At 34.5% G+C, this 18,677-nt stretch overlaps 1 pseudogene; it reads left to right on the forward strand.

The window, feature by feature from the left end:
- The first annotated feature begins 1,948 nt into the window (after positions 1-1,948).
- Positions 1,949-18,677, forward strand: part of LOC105750919 — a 38,272-nt pseudogene continuing 21,543 nt past the window's right edge.

Consider the following 18,677-nt stretch of genomic DNA (forward strand, 5'->3'; position numbering starts at 1 on the left):
TGTGGTGTAGGAGATAGAGTGTTAGACCTTTTATCAAAAAGATATGCTCTAAATTCTGAATTACTAGCTGTGTGAACCAAGGGAAGTACTTAAGTTCTCTGAGCTTTGGTTTCTTCCTCTAGAAAGAAGGATAACAACAATACCTTCTCATAGGGTTGTTCTAAGGATTACATGAGCTAATGGATGCAAAGGGTCTCGCAAACCTTAAAGATGTACATAAAGTAAGCTGAGGTTGTAGGCTTCTTATGGACAAAGAACTGTCTTTTATCTCTTTTTAATCCCTAGCATTTAACACAATGATTGGTACATAATAAATAAATGTGTACTGAATTGAATCTTTTCAGTTTAATCATTAATTCAAGAGTACAAACAATTAAGTACTGAACCAAGGATAGAATTCTTCTTTTCTGAACTTCCATCCACTCTTCTTTCCACAATACTCTGTTTACTGTCCTATAAATTCATTTCATCCATACGTACTACTACCATTGAGTCTGAGGACACTATCAAAGGCTTCTTCCATTTGAATCCATTTTTCTCCAAGTATTTCTGCCACTCAGTAATGGGACAGGGAAGCACTATAATTTGATGTGCATGTATGTGGAGTCTTACAATTTACCTGGTGTTGAAAATATGAATCAACTCAACTAAAAATGTCAATTTGATATTTTTCTCAGAAAATTTTTGAAAGGAAGATTAGGTGCTTAGCAGAATAAGAAACCTCCCCAAAATAAATGGAAATCTTATCAGGCAAGTAAAATTCCTGGTTGAATTCTGAACTGAATTTTTAATGAATTTCAGCTTTGTGGTAAAATCAGTTAATAAATTTTGTTTACATTTTATCCCAGGAGGTATATCTTCTTCAAATGTTATAAACAGATGAGGAGGAAGAAGTAGCATATTTATGAACCAATCAATAAGCTGGAAATGTACCCTTATTTACTGGCTTAATCAAATATATGTGATTTTAAACTGAAATTATGATTGATTGCCAATGACCTGAGTTTTAATTGTCCTTTTATTAAGGTGAAAATGTTTCCAATATAAGACTCACACAACTTGAGTTGTAAATAGTTGGCCCTATTTAGAAAAGATAATTTAAAAAGAACTTTCAGGAGTCAAACCAAGATGATAGAGTACAGGGAGACATATTTCAGTGAATTACCAAGAAGAACAGCCCTGATTTCCTAAAGCCAGAGAATAACATAAAATGGGGAGAGTCTACTGATTCTTTTTACTGAATCTGATCTACTGAGAGATCCCAAAATAAAAACTTTCAGGAATATTATTGCCTAATTCCAGAGCTCTTAAGTCAAAGAGAAAATACTTCAAGCAGACAGAAAGAAACCATTGAAATTTCCTGGAGACATAGTATCACACAACTTTCAGCAGCTTTCATGTTAAAAAAGAAGAGAGCTTTGAATATGGTAGTCTTGAAGTCAAAAGAACTGCGATTACAACTAAGAATAACTTACCCAGTAACACTTAGTATAATCTTTAAAAGAATTTTAAAAAGGATAAAAAGAATAGTTAGTGAAATAAAGGTTTTACAAGCATTCCTGAGGAAAAGACCAGAGAGTAATAGAAGATTTCAAATTCATGATTCAAGAGAAGCATTAAAAAGGTAAACATAAAATGGAAAACAATGGATTCAATAAAGTTAAACTGTTTCTATTTCTATAAAGAAAGATGATAAATGTAACTTAATCAATATTGGGGTAATTTAAAAAATTATCCATAGAGGGCATGAGGATGAACTAATTATGTTGGGAGGATATAAAAAATAGATGGGAAGGAAAGAGGAATAAGCTAGAAGGGAAAGGAAGAAAGAGGAAGAATGGGGGAAATTATTTCACATAAGAGAGAATGCAAGGAAGAACTTTTACAGGGGAGGAGAAAAGGTGCCTTAAGGTGCCACACTCGATAAATCACAGACTGAGGCGTCATCATGGTGGGTGGTTCTGCTCAGATCCCCCAAACCCAGAAGCTTCTGCAAAACGTCTCCAATGGCAAGCCCAACAAGAGTATCGATTTTGACTAGGATTTGGGGCTTCCTAGAGTGCAACTGTCCGGGCTGCCATTTTGCCTAGAGATAAATCCAAGAATTGCTGATGTTGGATTTCATTCCTCTTTTTCCTTAGAATTTGTTGAAACTGCTGGTGTTGTGACAAATCTGATTGAATGTATATCACCATCCCCCCTAAGTAGACATGGGCCTTTGTCACGTATTCAGAAAACCAACCTGGATGGTTTATTCAGGTTTATGAAGGTGAGAGAGCAGTGGGAAATGATAGCAACCTGCTGGGCAAGTTTGAGTTCTCAGAAATCCCTCAGCACCCAGGGGTGCTCCTCAGATTGGCATCGCTGTAAATGACATCCCCCATATTTCTTCGATGGATAAGATGACTGGCAAGGAGAACAAAGTCATCATCACCAACGACAAAGGCTGTTTGAGCAGAGGAGATATTGAGCATGTGGTCCAAGTGGCTCAGCAAAACCAGGCTGAAGATGAGAAGCAGAGAGACAAGGTGTTCTCTTTGATCTCATACAATCCACAGGAAGGCTACAGAGAAGAAGAAAATTAGCAAAGCACAATTGGTAATGAAGACAAACAGAAGATCCTTGACAAATGTAATGAAATAATCAGCTGGCTGGATAAGAACAAGAGAGGGAAGGATCTGATCTCCTTCAGAAAGAACTGGAGAAGGTGCAGCCCCATCATTATGAAGCCATACCAAGGAGCAGGGGGCATCTTAGAAGCCACGCCTGCAAGACTGCCAGGGAGGAGCAGCCCTGGCTGAAGGTGCTTTTTCTGGACCCACCATGAAAGAGGCTGACTAAACCTACCAGAAGAAAGAGCATTCCACACAGCTTTCCAGAAAGTGAAGGACCCAAATTCACAGCCAAGGCAGTAGCAGTTTGAATGTAACAGTTAGGCTACTGTGTAAATCTGGGCATGCTAAATATCTGAATGTGTGTTGAGGGAGAGAAGTGAACAATATTGCACTTTATCAGTACTGCAAATAAGTGGAGATGCAATTCTTGTCCTAGAGAATAAAATCTATTTAAAATTGGCACTATAAAAATCAATATTTAAAAATTATATGAAGTGGGGAATATTTAATGAAATAAATATAATTTGAAAATAAATTAAAAGCTATTGTTTTTCTTTTAGAATGAGTTCACTCCATTTGATTCATAAACTAACCTATATTCTTGCATCTTATTGCTCAATAGGCAATTTCTACAGTAAAAGTGCCTTTCACTAATGTTCAAATTTTACAAAAGCGAAATATTCTGGCTGCTGGCACTAGATGTAACTGCAGTGGCAGCCTATTGTCAATTAATATATAGATGATGAACAGAAAATAAAACTGCCTCCAGAAAGTCATTGTGTTTATTATTCTAGTGGTCCTTCTACTACTAGAGTATAATTCAAAATAATAAACCTCCAAACAGGTTGTTATGCACTCCAGACAATTATACAAACACATCTTTGCCCAGTCACTGTAAAGTCTGTAGGGTCATCTACATTTTAGAAGAAAACCAAAGAGGCAAATCAAACTCACAGAAATGCACAGCTGATGTTTTAGAAGCAGAAATATCTGCAAATAAACTAGAATGAAAGAAATTCATATTTCTAGGGATATTTTATGTTCAACCAAGTTTCAGATTCAGGCCTTATAACTTAAAATCACATAGCCTTTCTATTCTACCCCACCATCCCATATAATGAACACTGTATTTGTCTAAGGACCTTGAGGAAGAAAGAAGTATGATTGCCAAACAGTGAAACGCAGTCTTACTATTATTTTCTTTTTATTTTAATGCCGCCCTAGTCCAGTGGTTTGTAATTTCAGGAGTAGGAGTACACACAGATCTAGATTGAGAAGGGATCTCAGAAGTCATTTCGTCCAAAAATACCTATTTTTTAGATGAAGAAATGAAACTTTGGAAGATGAAAAAATTTGACCAACATCACAGAGGTAATAATTAAATGTCAGGGTCAGTCTATCTTGTCCTTTAACTTTAAATTGAGTGCTCTTTACCCTGAACTTTGCTGTTTTCCATATGCTGCAATATGAAAGGCAAACTTCTGAAAACTGGTAAATGGTCTTTGATCACTTCTGTGGATTAATATTTTATCCTTGGAGTCAAGCTGGAATAATGTTTTCTGCAATTAGCTAGACTCACCTCACACAACAAACATACAATATATGACTAGGTAGACTCAAAAGCTTTTCCGGTTTGATAGGATCTCATACTCCGTGCAAATCACTTGCATACTTTTGAAAATTCTTTTCAACTCAACATGCATTTATTAAGTACCTATTACTTATTTAGCAGATACTATCCTAGGTACTAGAGATACAAAAAATAAAACTTAAATATTCCCTATTCTCAAGAAATTTACATTATCTTATCACTTCCATGCCATTATAAGGCATTAGAATATTTCTTAAATTTAATTCAAAATTTTTAAATTAAGGCATTGTTTTAATACTAATAAGAGTTTCAAAACTCTTGAGATATTGACAATATCTCAAATTTATATAACATAGTAGATGTTACCTTATTTAATTTTTACAATATCTCTGTGAATTAGATAAGAAAGGTAATATTAATCTTATTTTGTGCAAGAGTGACTCAGAACTAAGGAGTTAAATGAATTGCCTTAAGACAAGAGTGAGGGAACTAGCATGCAAATTCATAGTTCAGGGTGCTTTGCACTAATTTACAAAGTCCCTTACAAAGAACAGATAAGCTCTCTATACAAAACTTAACAGATGGAATTTCACTTTCATTAGATACTTACTGTTTGGGGAAAGACAAGTGGTTTTGTAAACAACAGGTGCATAATAAAGAAATAAGTGAAGCTTATTGATTCTGCCTGAGTGTAGAAACCAGAACACAGTCAGCAGCAGAATGGGCCTGAATAATGGGCCAATACTAAAAAGGATCCAAAGCTACTGAGAGGTCTCAGGAGCATAGGAAGTCCTGATATGCAATCTGATGTTAATGTTCTGGGAGCTAGGTGGTATGCAGTGACAAGGGAGTCCACCAGTAGGGAACAGAAGCCAGGGAAGAGAGAGTGTCATTATCAGAGAGATGTTACAGTGATCAAATACAGGACCAGAGCAGAAATCCAAGAAATACCAAAGATGGTATGTTTCTTTTAGAGTCATGGATTGTTATCACATCAATCATAGTTTTTACAGATTTCAAAGTTATTTGTCTTTACAATGTTGATGTTTTTATATAAATTTGTTGCCTGGTTCTGCACATTTCTGCAATTCTTCGTCCCCTTGTAAAATTCTTAACCTGGAATCCATGAACTTGGTTGTGTTTAAAAAATATTTTTGAACTTTATTTCAACATAATGGGCTTCCTTCATGACCCTATGTACTTCATTTTATGCATTTAAAAGCATTATTTTACAAAGACATATGTGAGTTTCATCAGACCAAGTCCATAGCACTAAAAAATGCCTATACCCCTATGACAGGATACAAGAGACCATTATCAGAAAGGTCTTATAAGTGGAAGCTAGTCAGGAGACTTCAAGGCAGGGTACTCTATTTAAGGTGTCACACACTAGGGATCAAAGAAGAAATTAGGCATGAGGAAACTAAGAAAACATCAATTTACTTGGAAACTAAAATATAAAAACTGACGATACTAAAATACCTAGTTATGGGTTTGGGGTAAAATTTTCCCCCCCAAAAAAACATATTGACCCCAAAGCTTAACCCATAAAAGGAGCAACTGAATAATCCATTACTTAAATGTGGGATCAATTGTGTGGTAGGGCAAATCCAATTTACAAATACTCAGAGTTATCTCAAGAATAGAAATATTTATTCTTAGCAGTTTGCAAGAAGCAAACATCTCCAGACTGGACTTCAAAACCAGTTCAGAGAGATTAATGTCCACAGGGATTGAAATGAGTTATATAGTCGCCACCATAAGAATAATGATTGGAAATAACATGAACTTGTTAAATTTTGACTTGAATTTTTTGGTGGTCAGTTTTACAACTGTTTACCTTACTTCATTTCCCAGATAAATTAAATCTCAATCTACCTTAGTTAATGGTTTTATAAGAAACCATATAATCCCCTTCACAAAGAGATTTGTTTAGAGGTAAGTAATCCATTAAAGTAGGATAACCAAGGAGGCTCAGTTTACCTCAGGCTTCCTCAACAAACAGAGATTACCCAGTTTACAGATCTCTTAGAATGTCTCCAGTTCATTAATCAGTTAGCTTCTTCTAAGAAGTAGAGGTCCAAGAGATCAGATATTTCTCCTAGAGGAGCAGGACTTTGTTCTCCTTTCCAGAGTCTTAATGATTAACAGACCCTTGAAATTGGGTCTGGAATTAGTGACAGGTTTACGTTTTGGGATTCTCTTCAAAATGGCTTTCTTGGGAAGTCCTCAGTTTCCTGTTAAACTCATCAATGAACAAATTATTCTTCTCTAATTGCTTTTGGAACTATGTTGTGTCCTTAGTTTCTCTGTTGATTCTAGCTAACACATTAGTCCTAGGCACTAGAATTAAAACTAATAGTGAAACAGAAGTAAAATTTTAAAATGTGATTCATAAAATTCAGTAATTGCACTACTTATAGCTCCGAAAACATCTCCTAAACTTCCTGTCCCTGTGGTCTGTTCATGTTGATTCATCTGGGTTTTTTTTTTTAAGTTTTTTTCTTATTTAAATTATCAGAAATCCATTTTCTCTTCCTGTCACTGTGGATCCCATAGAAAAGCAAAAGAGAAAAGAAAAATTAATTCTTTGTTACAAATATGTATAATCAAGTAAAATATATCCACTATTCATTATAAATCCTTAAGTTCATTAGTGCTCTGTGTGTATATGTGTGCCTATGTGCCTGTGTGTGTGTGTGTTATATACATAAATTAGATCTACCACCTCTCTGTCATCAATCATAGTTTTTACAGATTTCAAAGTTATTTGTCTTTACAATGTTGATGTTTTTATATAAATTTGTTGCTTGGTTCTGCACATTTCTGCAATTCTTCATCCCCTTGTAAAATTCTTTAAAAGTGTTCATTTTATAATATTGATATTATAGTGCCGATGGTTCTTCTGATTCTGCCTATTTCATATTGCATCAGGTCATGTAAGTCTTTTTCAATTCAGTCATTATTCAGTTGATGGGCATCCTTATAGTTCCTTTTATGACCATAATGAAAAACAGTGGCTATAAGTATTTTTGTTCATATGAAACCTTTTCCTATTTATTTAGCTGGGTCATAATTCCAAATTATTTTTCAGAATGGTTATTCTTATTCCTCTCCCTGTAATAACCTTTCTTTCTCTCTTTACCAATTTAAATCTTATTTATCCTTCAAAGTATAGTTCAAATATTTTGAAGTTTTTCTACATTCCTTCAAGTACTGTGCATTAGAAAGTAAAAAGATTCATTTTTCTTCTTATGAGGCAAAACAACATTTTATCTATACAGTTCAACCTCAAGTACTTTAAGTTATATGCTATTAAATAATTATCAAGATTAGCAATTGCATACTAAAGCCAAGGATAAACTTGAACCTAAAAGAGAAAAAAATGAAAGACAAGTAAAAGTTTTCTCTTCCATTAAGACTACATAGTCTGATCATACCAAAATTTGTGGGATGCAGCCAAAGCGGTAATAAGAGGGAATTTTATATCCTTAGAGGCTTACTTGAATAAAACAGAGAAAGAAAAGATTAATGAATTGGGCTTGCAACTAAAAAAACTAAAAAAAGACCAAATTAAAAACCCCCAATCAAATACTAAATTGGAAATTCTAAAATTAAAAGGAGAAATTAAAAATATTGAAAGTAAAAAAACTATTGAACTAATTAATAAAACTAAGAGTTGGTTCTATGAAAAAGCCAATAAAATAGATAAGCCTTTAGTAAATCTGATTAGAAAAAGGAGGGAGGAAAATGAAATTAGTAGTCTTAAAAATGAAAAGGGAGAACTTTCCACCAATGAAGAGGAAATTAGAGAAATAATAAGGAGTTATTTTGCTCAACTTTATGCCAATAAATTTGATAACCTAAGTGAAATGGATGACTACCTCAAAAATACAGACTTCCCAGACTAACAGAGGAAGAAGTAAATTGCTTGAATAGTCCCATTTCAGAAAAAGAAATAGAACAGGCAATTAAACAACTCCCTAAGAAAAAATCCCCAGGACCAGATGGATTTACATGTGAATTTTACCAAACATTTAAAGAACAATTGGCCCCAATGCTATATAAATTATTTGATAAAATAGGGAATGAAGGAGTCCTACCAAATTCCTTCTATGACACAGACATGGTACTGATACCTAAACCAGGTAGGCTGAAAACAGAGAAAGAAAATTATAGACCAATCTCCCTAATGAATATTGATGCTAAAATCTTAAATAAGATATTAGCAAAAGACTACAGAAAATCATCTCCAAGATAATACACTATGATCAAGTAGGATTTATACCAGGAATGCAGGGCTGGTTCAATATTAGGAAAACTATCAATATAATTGGCCATGTCAATAACCAAATTAACAAAAACCATATGATCATCTCAATAGATGCAGAAAAAGCATTTGATAAAATCCAACATCCATTCCTATTAAAAACACTTGAGAGTATAGGAATAAATGGACTTTTCCTTAAAATAATCAGCAGCATCTATTTAAAACCATCAGTAAGCATCATATGTAATGGAGACAAACTGCAACCATTCCCAATAAGATCTGAGTGAAACAAGGTTGCCCACTATCACCGTTACTATTTAATATTGTATTAGAAACGCTAGCTATAGCAATAAGAGCTGAGAAAGAGATTAAAGGAATAAGAATAGACAATGAGGAAGCCAAATTATCACTCTTTGCCGATGACATGATGGTATACTTAGAGAACCCCAGAGATTCTGCTAAAAGTTATTAGAAATAATCCACAACTTTAGCAAAGTTGCTGGTTATAAAATAAACCCACATAAGTCATCAGCATTCTTATATATCACTAACAAAATCCAACAGTCAGAGTTACAAAGAGAAATTCCATTTAAAGTAACTACTGATAATATAAAATATTTAGGAATCTATCTGCCAAGGGAAAATCAGAAACTTTATGAGCAAAATTACAGACCACTTTTCACACAAATTAAGTCTGATCTAACCAATTGGAAAAATATTAAATGCTCTTGGATAGGGCGAGCAAATATAATAAAGATGACAATATTACCTAAACTAATCTATTTATTTAGCGCTATACCAATCAGACTCCCAAAAACTATTTTAATGACCTAGAAAAATAACAACAAAGTTCATATGGAAAACAAAAGGTCAAGAATTTCAAGGGAATTAATGAAAAAAAAATCAAATGATGGTGGCTTAGCTGTACCAGATCTAAAACTATACTATAGAGCAGCAGTTACCAAAACTATTTGGTATTGGCTAAGGAATAGATTAGTTGATCAGTGGAATAGATTAGGTTCAAGGGATAAAACAGTCAACAAATATAGCAACCTAGTCTTTGACAAACCCAAAGATCCCAGCTTTTGGGATAAGAACTTACTGTTTGATAAAAATTGCTGGGAAAATTGGAAACTAATATGGCAGAAACTAGGCATTGATCCATACTTAACGCCGTACACCAAGATAAGGTCAAAATGGGTTCATGACCTAGGCATAAAGAATGAAATTATTAATAAATTAGAGGAACATAGGATAGTTTACCTCTCAGACATGTGGAAGGGGAAGGTTTTTATGACCAAAGCAGAACTAGAGATCATTACTGATCACAAAATAGAAAATTTCGATTATACCAAACTGAAAAGTTTTTGTACAAACAAAACTAATGCAGACAAGATTAGAAGGGAAGCAATAAACTGGGAAAATATTTTTACAGTCAAAGGTTCTGATAAAGGCCTCATTTCCAAAATATATAGAGAATTAACTCTAATTTATAAAAATCAAGCCATTCTCCAATTGAAAAATGGTCAAAGGATATGAACAGACAATTCTCAGATGAAGAAATTGAAACTATTTCTAGTCATATGAAAAGATGCTCCAAGTCATTATTAATCAGAGAAATGCAAATTAAGACAACTCTAAGATACCACTACACACCTGTCAGATTGGCTAAGATGACAGGAAAAATAATGATGATTGTTGGAGGGATGTGGGAAAACTGGGACACTGATTCATTGTTGGTGGAGTTGTGAACGAATCCAACCATTTTGGAGAGTAGTTTGGAACTATGCTCAAAAAGTTATCAAACTGTGCATACCCTTTGATCCAGCAGTGTTACTACTGGGATTATATCCCAAAGAGATTATAAAGAAGGGAAAGGGACCTGTATGTGCACGAATGTTTGTGGCAGCCCTTTTGTAGTGGCTAGAAACTGGAAACTGAATGGATGTCCATCAGTTGGAGAATGGCTGAATAAATTGTGGTATATGAAAATTATGGAATATTACTGTTCTGTAAGAAATGACCAACAGGATGATTTCAGAAAGGCCTGAGAGACTTACACGAACTGATGCTAAGTGAAATGAGCAGGACCAGGAGATCATTATATACTTCAACAACAATACTAGATGATGACCAGTCCTGATGGATCAGGCCATCCTCAGCAACGAGATCAACCAAATCATTTCTAATGGAGCAGTAATGAACTGAACTAGCTATACCCAGAAAAAGAACTCTGGGAGATGACTAAAACCATTACATTGAATTCCCAGTCCCTATATTTATGCACACCTGCATCTTTGATTTCCTTCACAAGCTAATTGTACAATAATTCAGAGTCTGATTCTTTTTGTACAGCAAAATAATGTTTTGGTCATGTATACTTATTGTGTATCTAAGTTATATTTTAATATATTTAACATCTACTGGTCATCCTGCCATTTAGGGGAGGGGGTGGGGGGGGGGTAAGAGGTGAAAAATTGGAACAAGAGGTTTGGCAATTGTTAATGCTGTAAAGTTACCCATGTATATATCCTGTAAATTAAAGGCTATTAAATAAAAAAATAAAAAAAAAAAAAAAAAAAAAAAAGACTACATAGTCTGAGGAAATTGAACAAATTATTTCTTTCATCTTAAAATTTCCATTGTTTTTCATTATATTTTCTATATGGCCGATGAAGATAAGAGGAGGTATTGGTGTTAGAATGTTTACCTAATGATAATATGCTACATAGAAAGAATACACTGTTAAGAAGAATAGATCCCTGTAATATTATAGTAAGATTTTCCAAGTTGGTATCGAACCATCAATAATTGCTCTAGGGGATTGGCCACCCATCTCAAGTTTGTATATAGGAAAAGCTTGAGAGATTTTGTCAAATATGTTGCTAACATCTATGTAAATTAGATCTAGAAGTCCAATAATCCTGTATGAAAAAAGAAACAAAGTTAGTCTATTATGCGTCTTCTCTGTGACTTACTTTCCAAATATGGACCAAGGACAGTGAAATGAATGATATAGAAGGTGTTTCCACATTTAAATCTTGGGATCCTATAGAAGTACATAAAATAATTGACTTGGAATCAGGAAGACCTGTTATGAATCCTTCCCCATATGGTTACTAACTGTATGGTTCTGGAAAAGTCACTTAATCTCTCTGGGCCTCAGTTTCCTCAACTGGAAAATGAAGAGACTGAACATAATAATATCCAAGGCTCCTTCCAGTTCTAACTCTAATCCTATGAATGCAACTCACCTCATAACATGATTGGATTGAGGACTTAAGTATAAATTCCACCCCAAATGTGCCCCCTGACCAATACAAGTGCAATTTAATTTTTAAAAAATCCTTCCCAGAACTTCTTTCTCTCGTCAGTCTCATTCACTTCCTCTTCTTTATACTGCTGCCACTCTGCTGTCTATGTTTCACTGTCTGTCCTTTAGTAAAGGGAATAATGATATTTCTATCTTATCTACTGAGAACAGATTCCATCCCAACTATACTTTCTAGAAAAAACTGAATCGCCAACTCAGGCAGCCTGTCATTTCTATGCCAACTGCACTGCTGAAAAGCCTTCTGTTCCCTAAACGAGCTTGATGGAATCCAGATTTCCTGAGAGATTTGGTATCTAACTGGAAAAGAATTCATAAGCTTTAAATCAGAAAACTTGGTGTGCTGGAACTGTAGTATATTAAAATATTAATCTTGCTTGGAGTTCAATACAAAAGGAACAAAACAAGTGATTTAGTCCAAGCCCCAATCACATTAAGGCTGCCAAAGCAGTTATTACTTTGCTTTGTCAGTCTCTAGTTAATAAAAGTTATGAAAGACATACATTTCCATTTTCCCAGGTGTCTGAGAACCTCTTAATACCATATCCTCCATGCGTCATAAAAACAGGTTAATATTTTTAAAACATCTCTCATTTTGTTACCAATTATTTCTTGGTATTACCATCTTAGAAAAAATAACCATTAAATATTCTCATTTCTGTACTTGAGAAATGAAATGAGTTTAGCTCCTACACTGTGGAACATTGGTCAGTATCACCCTGTATCTTTTGCTCTTAGCTGGATAGAAATTATGAAAGTACCCATGTCCCCATACAACTCAGTGTCAAAAATCCAAAAGAACTTTTAGTTGAAGTCATCGGTTCATTTCATTGAGCATTAAAACAAAACAGCTTTATTCCTTGACTTTTGTATTGAACTGTTGATGAAATTAATGGACATATTTAGATATGATATACTGAGGCCTCACCACTAAGGCAAGTTTTGTGCGAGCCCCCAAACTATTTGGAAAAAGGTAAAATATTAATGGGTGGAGTTTAACAAAAATGACAAGTTTTTCAGGGCTTTCTCAGAATTTATAAGGCTAAAATACCTAACATATCCAGAGCCATTTGCACTAACTCTAAGCTTCAAAAAGAACAACAACAACAAAAAAAAGACAGTAGGGCTACAGTCTAGCACATCTAGAGTTTTCTGATTTCACATCCCCAGAGCTCTATAACCTTTTTTTGCCACCAAAATTCATTTACCCAGTCGCAATATCACATCTAACCATTATTCTCAAATTTCCACCAGGATGCCAAACTCTTCTACCTAAAATATTTCACCAACTCAAAATTAGCATGCCCCAAATTGAATTTAACATTTTCTCCATTTTACAGCAGCCCTTCTATTAGGACCATGGTCACCAGTTTGATTAGACTGAGAAACATCTTGTTCAGCACTAAGCAATGGACAGCACCAAAACGTTAATAAGCTGAGCCCACGTTGCCCTTAAAGCATAATGTAGGAATGGTATGACAAAGAATATTTAAGGAAGAATGAGGGTTCTTAGTAGGAACAGTAATTAGGCAGGCCCATTTGCTAAATGAGAAGTAAATCCAGAGGAGTCTCTTCAGGGGGATACATGTGCTTCACTGTTTGCATCCTGAGCACTGAGCAGCATCCTTGTCCTAGATAGTACTTCCTGTCTATTTCTTAGTATAGCAACCTGAAGGAAAGCACCTTGAAGAGATGTTTGTGCTCTTTGTCCCTTCTCTGACTCTCTGGAATACTGTATGTCACATTTTATATGGTTTTCCTATGATAAAGACTCAGCTTTCTGGTAAGAGTTAAAAGGTAAAATCCAGATCTGCCCTGGTTCTAAATATCTACCTCTTCATCCTAAGAGCTTGTTTTGAAATAGACACAATATTTTTCTTTTATGTTTTGTTGTATTAAGAAAACTACCTGCTTCCCAATAATTCTCATTCTCACTTTTTTCCCATGCATTCAATTCATATCCATTTTTTTATTTACCATACTTTTATAATTCATCTCCCTTTTTCTACCAACATTGTTACTGAACTAAATCAACATTTCATCATCTCTCACCTGGAAGGAAGGTGAGAATAAATATTTATATAATACCTACCATGTATGAGGAGCTATGGGAGGTGCTTCAGAAATATAAGCAAATTGATTTTTTCTAACATCCTGAAAGGTGTTATTATTATCCCCATTTTACAATTGAGGAAACTGAGGTGAGTAGAGATCAAAGGACTGTCTAGGGTCACACAGCTAGTAACTGTCTGAGGTCTATTCTGAACTCAGATCTTTCTGACTGCAAAGTATTCTATCCACTAGAGGAGCTAGCTGCTGAAAAACTATAATACCTTTGTAAACTGCTATCTCTGCTTTTCCTCTCCAATTTCTCCTTAACACAAACACCAGAATCATCTTCCTAAATCAAATGCCTAACCTTGTCATTTCTTTACTAAAATATATCTACAGCTTCCCCATTGCCTATAATACAAAATTCAAACTCCTTAGCCTGGCCTATGACGCCCTTCTATATCTTTTTCCAATCTACCTTTATAGCTTCATTTCATAATTCTCAACCTTTTCCTCCTTTTATGCATGTTACTTCAACAAAAATAGCCCATTAGTCATTTTCTAATCTTCTCCTGCCATCTCTTTCTTTGTTGAATTCATGTAAACTACATTCTATACCTTAAATGCAGTCTTCTTCCACCTCACCTTTTTAAAAATCCTTATTTTTCCCTTAAAGATTCAAATAAGGAATTATCCCCACAAAGCTTGGGTTTTTTTTTTTTTAGTTTTCTTACCACCTCTGTTAATATTGATCTCCCCATCTTTATATATTTTCAGAATAATTTCTCTAAATTTTTTTCTCATCATATTTACCTTGTATTACTTTTATTGGTATATTGCCATATCCCTCAACAGACTGAAGGCCAGGGTATGTATTTTTTTTTTCATTTTTGTATCCTCTGGGCTTAGTCTAGGGTTCTTTTTGCACAGAATTGATAAGCAGAAGATAGTAGAGAGCAACTCTGTGAATACTGTAACTAGAAATTAGCCAAGACACACAACAGAGCTAATGTAGCACAACCCCAGTATTATGTTAAATGTGTAACAACTGACTCTAAAGAGGGATGATATATCAGCCAAACCCTAATTTGCAGTGTTTGCTGATTTATAATTCACCTCCCTTTTTCTACCAACATTGTAAGTGCTCATACTAAAATTTTATCAGGAGCCAAGATAAATTGGTGCTAGAATACCCTTGTACCCCAAGCAGAGGAGAAATATACAACATCTGACAGAAACTGGAGGATGAGTAGAAAGCAACAAAGAACTGCACAATGGCATTACTGAAAAAGCAAGGGCAATTCTAAAGTGTTATAATATTTCTGATTTGTCTGGCTACATTTGCAGTGTGACTAATGTCCAGATGGATATACTGTCCAGTTGTGTACTTAGGGCTTATTCCCAATGTATTTCTATTCATTCCTATTCCCTGTACACACATTTTCCTGCAGATGGGTTCTTATATTCATATTTCCTGGTCACACATGTTCTCCGCATATGTGTATGCCCATTCACTAGTGGGGTGGCAATCTGTGAGTTACTGTGCCTATTTGGATATGAAAGGTTCTTTTCAATTAATTCTCCCCCTCCCCCTTTTTAACTTTGAAACGTGTTCACTTTAGCTAAGCAGAATATGTCATTGAGAAATCATAAGCTTTGGTTTGGAATACCCATAATGTGGCTTAAATCTGGAATAGACTTAAGAAGATTTGTATGTGAGAGAGATCCTGTTCTCTGGAATTATGACAGATTAATTTCCCATCTGGGAACTCACCATTGTAAGGTTAAAGACATGGATGTGGTGATATTTTTCTTCAGAAAAAAAATTGTCTATTAAATTCCATTGCTGATGAAGATTTTACTGTTTCTCTGTCACCCAAAGAGAAGAAATTATACTCATTGACTGTCTAAGCTTCAACTAAATTTCCCATAATCATTGGACTCTGCCTATTATTTCAGATATCCTGATAAAGATCCAGGGAGCCCTCATTTAAAAAAAATATTTGGAGGCAAGGGAAATAGAATATCATGTAAAAATCAAGGACAAAAAATGTTTAGGGGACAGCGGCTTTCCTGTGGTTGGAGAATAGAAGGAAGCTAGGATAGGGAATATGTGCAAACAGATGATTCTCTTACACGATAGTTTTACCAAGTCCACTTGTTCATTAGCACTACTAATGTTGATGTGTGAATGCACATTATTCAGTGACTGATATCTATATGGTGATGAAGGCTCTCCATTCCATGGAAAATATGCTTTAGTAAGATAGAGATTGAGACCTCAAATCCTCAAGGGAGCACAATGTCTTGTCCAATTGGATCAAAACAATTTGTATCTGATGTGTCACTTCTTGTCATCATTGTAGCACCTTACAGTATAATTACAAGGCATGTCATTGGTTTGGACTTAGATATTTAAAAATTATTTATGATCATTTTTCAGTCACCACAAAATGAAGACTTACATACAACACAAATACTCTCATATATAAACTAAAATTTAATAGCTTGCCAAATTCATTGATATGGTAAGAAAAAATATTTCTTCTCCCTGTTATTTGCCTTTCAATCTCAACTTTTCAAGCTACACCACTTTTTTACACTTTCCTGGTTATTATTATTTATGAGAAATATTAAGCAAGTATAATAAGAAGGATATTTAGCTTTCAAAATTTAGTTTATTCTACAACAAATGAGTAGGGCCTACTATTGTCCCACAAAGATTTGTTTTGTTTTGTTTTGTTTTTAATAGGCTTTTGTACTTTTATTTTTGTTGTTGTGATACTTGGCTTCCTTTTGAGGAAAAAAAAAAGATCTATTGTCTTTGAAGAATTTATTTAGCCATTCAATGATAGTATATTCCTTGTGGAAATTTATAGACATGCATTTAGAGTTAAATGTTTCCAGGAAAAAATCATGAATAATCTGTTATGGAACTATAATACCCAATTGACATACAGGAATTGTAACTTTTGTGTCCTTAAAACATAATCTACATAACAAAATATATTGATGTTATTGATTCCTCTTTTCAGAGGGCACCAATGGCATTACAAGATGATCGCTAGACTTGCATGGGAATAATTACATTTGAGGAAGACTCCTACAATATCATCAATTTTACTTTCTCTTCCAAGTCATTGAAGTCCAGTATCAAGACAAAGATCAGTATGACTGACTCGGAACACATGTCTTTGATGTCTAACCAGTCTCTAAGATGTTCCATACCAGCCTCACGATAATACTTCCTGGACATTGGAACAAATTTTTCCACAAGAAAACTCTTCATAAGCTTAGGGTAGACACCCCCCAACTCACCAATAGGCTTGAGGTCTGGTCGTTACCCACCCTAGTTTAGTGCATCTGTCAAGATAGTACTATGCTACAGCTTCTTATCTTAAATCCTCACCAGAATTTACTAGGGGAAAATTGAATCTGTATAATCACTGAAGAAAATACTCATTTCTGGAAAAACATTCCATTTATCCAATACTTATTTAAGTATCATGTGCATTGTGCTATTCTAGACACTAGGTAAGAATCAAAGACAAATAATACATAATTCTTCTTCTTAAATGTTTAATGATATGAAATCAGAATTCTTCCTGTAATACAGAGAGACATATCAGATAAGTTCTATTTGTAAGCATTTTGAACACTTTAAATACATCTGATTAGCTATGATCTTATGGGTAATGAAAAACCATCTATAAGACTGATCTGAGAGCCACAAGAAAAACACTTCCTCTCAAAATCACTCTGTCTTCCAGCTTGCCATAATGGCATTAGAAACCTCATTTTCCCCAAATCTGATTTTGTCTCTGAAACATCTGGCATTTCTCTTTCTTGATATTCTCTCTTCATTTTTTTTTTTTTTTGACACTGCTCTCTCGACAGTCTCTTCCTATCCACCCAAGAGTTCTCTTCTCAGTATCTTTTTCAGATATTTCATTCACGTCAGATCCAGCAACCTTAGGTGTCCTCAAAGACTTTGTCCTTGGCCCTCTTCTCTGCCTATGCTATCTAGCTTAAAAATCTCATCTTCCTCTAAAGGTTCAATTTGCAAATGACTCCCAGGTCTAAATATCTTCTGAACTCTAGTCCTATGTCTCCGACAGTCTTTTAAACATCTCAAAATGAATGTCCCATAAGCATCTCAAACTCAATATTTCCAAAACAGAACTCATTATCTTTCCCCTAAAATACTCCCTTTCCCCCAACTTCCCTATTTCTATTGAACATGCAATCATCCTCACCATCATTTGGGTTAATAATTTTGGTTTTATGTTTGACTTTTCATTCACCTTGATCTCACATATCTAATCTGTTGCCAAATTATGTCATTTCAGTCAATCAATAACCTATCAATCAATAAATATTTATTTTCTACTATGTGGCAGGTCCCACACCAAGCACCACCTTTATAAATCTCCTCTATATTCATATCTTCTTCACTCAATCACAAATTCAAACCTGTTTACTTGATATCCTTCCTTCAAATCCCTCCATTTTCCAATTCATCCTCCATCTAGTAATAAAGCTGACTTTTCCAAAGCATATATATTGCCATACCATTCCCTGCATGAACTCCAATGGTTCCCTGTTACATCTAGGATCAAATATAAACTCTTCTGATTGAAATTTAAAGCTTTTCATAACCTCATCCTTTCTTGCTTTTCTAGTCTTTCTACATTTCAGTCTCCTCCACACACTTTATACTTCAACAACAACAGGGTTCTTGTAGTCCATCAAAGACAACTTTCCACCTCCTATCTATGTCTGCACAAGCTGTTCTGCACACCCAGAATATCTTACCAC

The sequence above is a fragment of the Sarcophilus harrisii genome, chromosome 6 (assembly GCF_902635505.1).
Source record: "Sarcophilus harrisii chromosome 6, mSarHar1.11, whole genome shotgun sequence".
Lineage (NCBI taxonomy): Eukaryota > Metazoa > Chordata > Mammalia > Dasyuromorphia > Dasyuridae > Sarcophilus > Sarcophilus harrisii.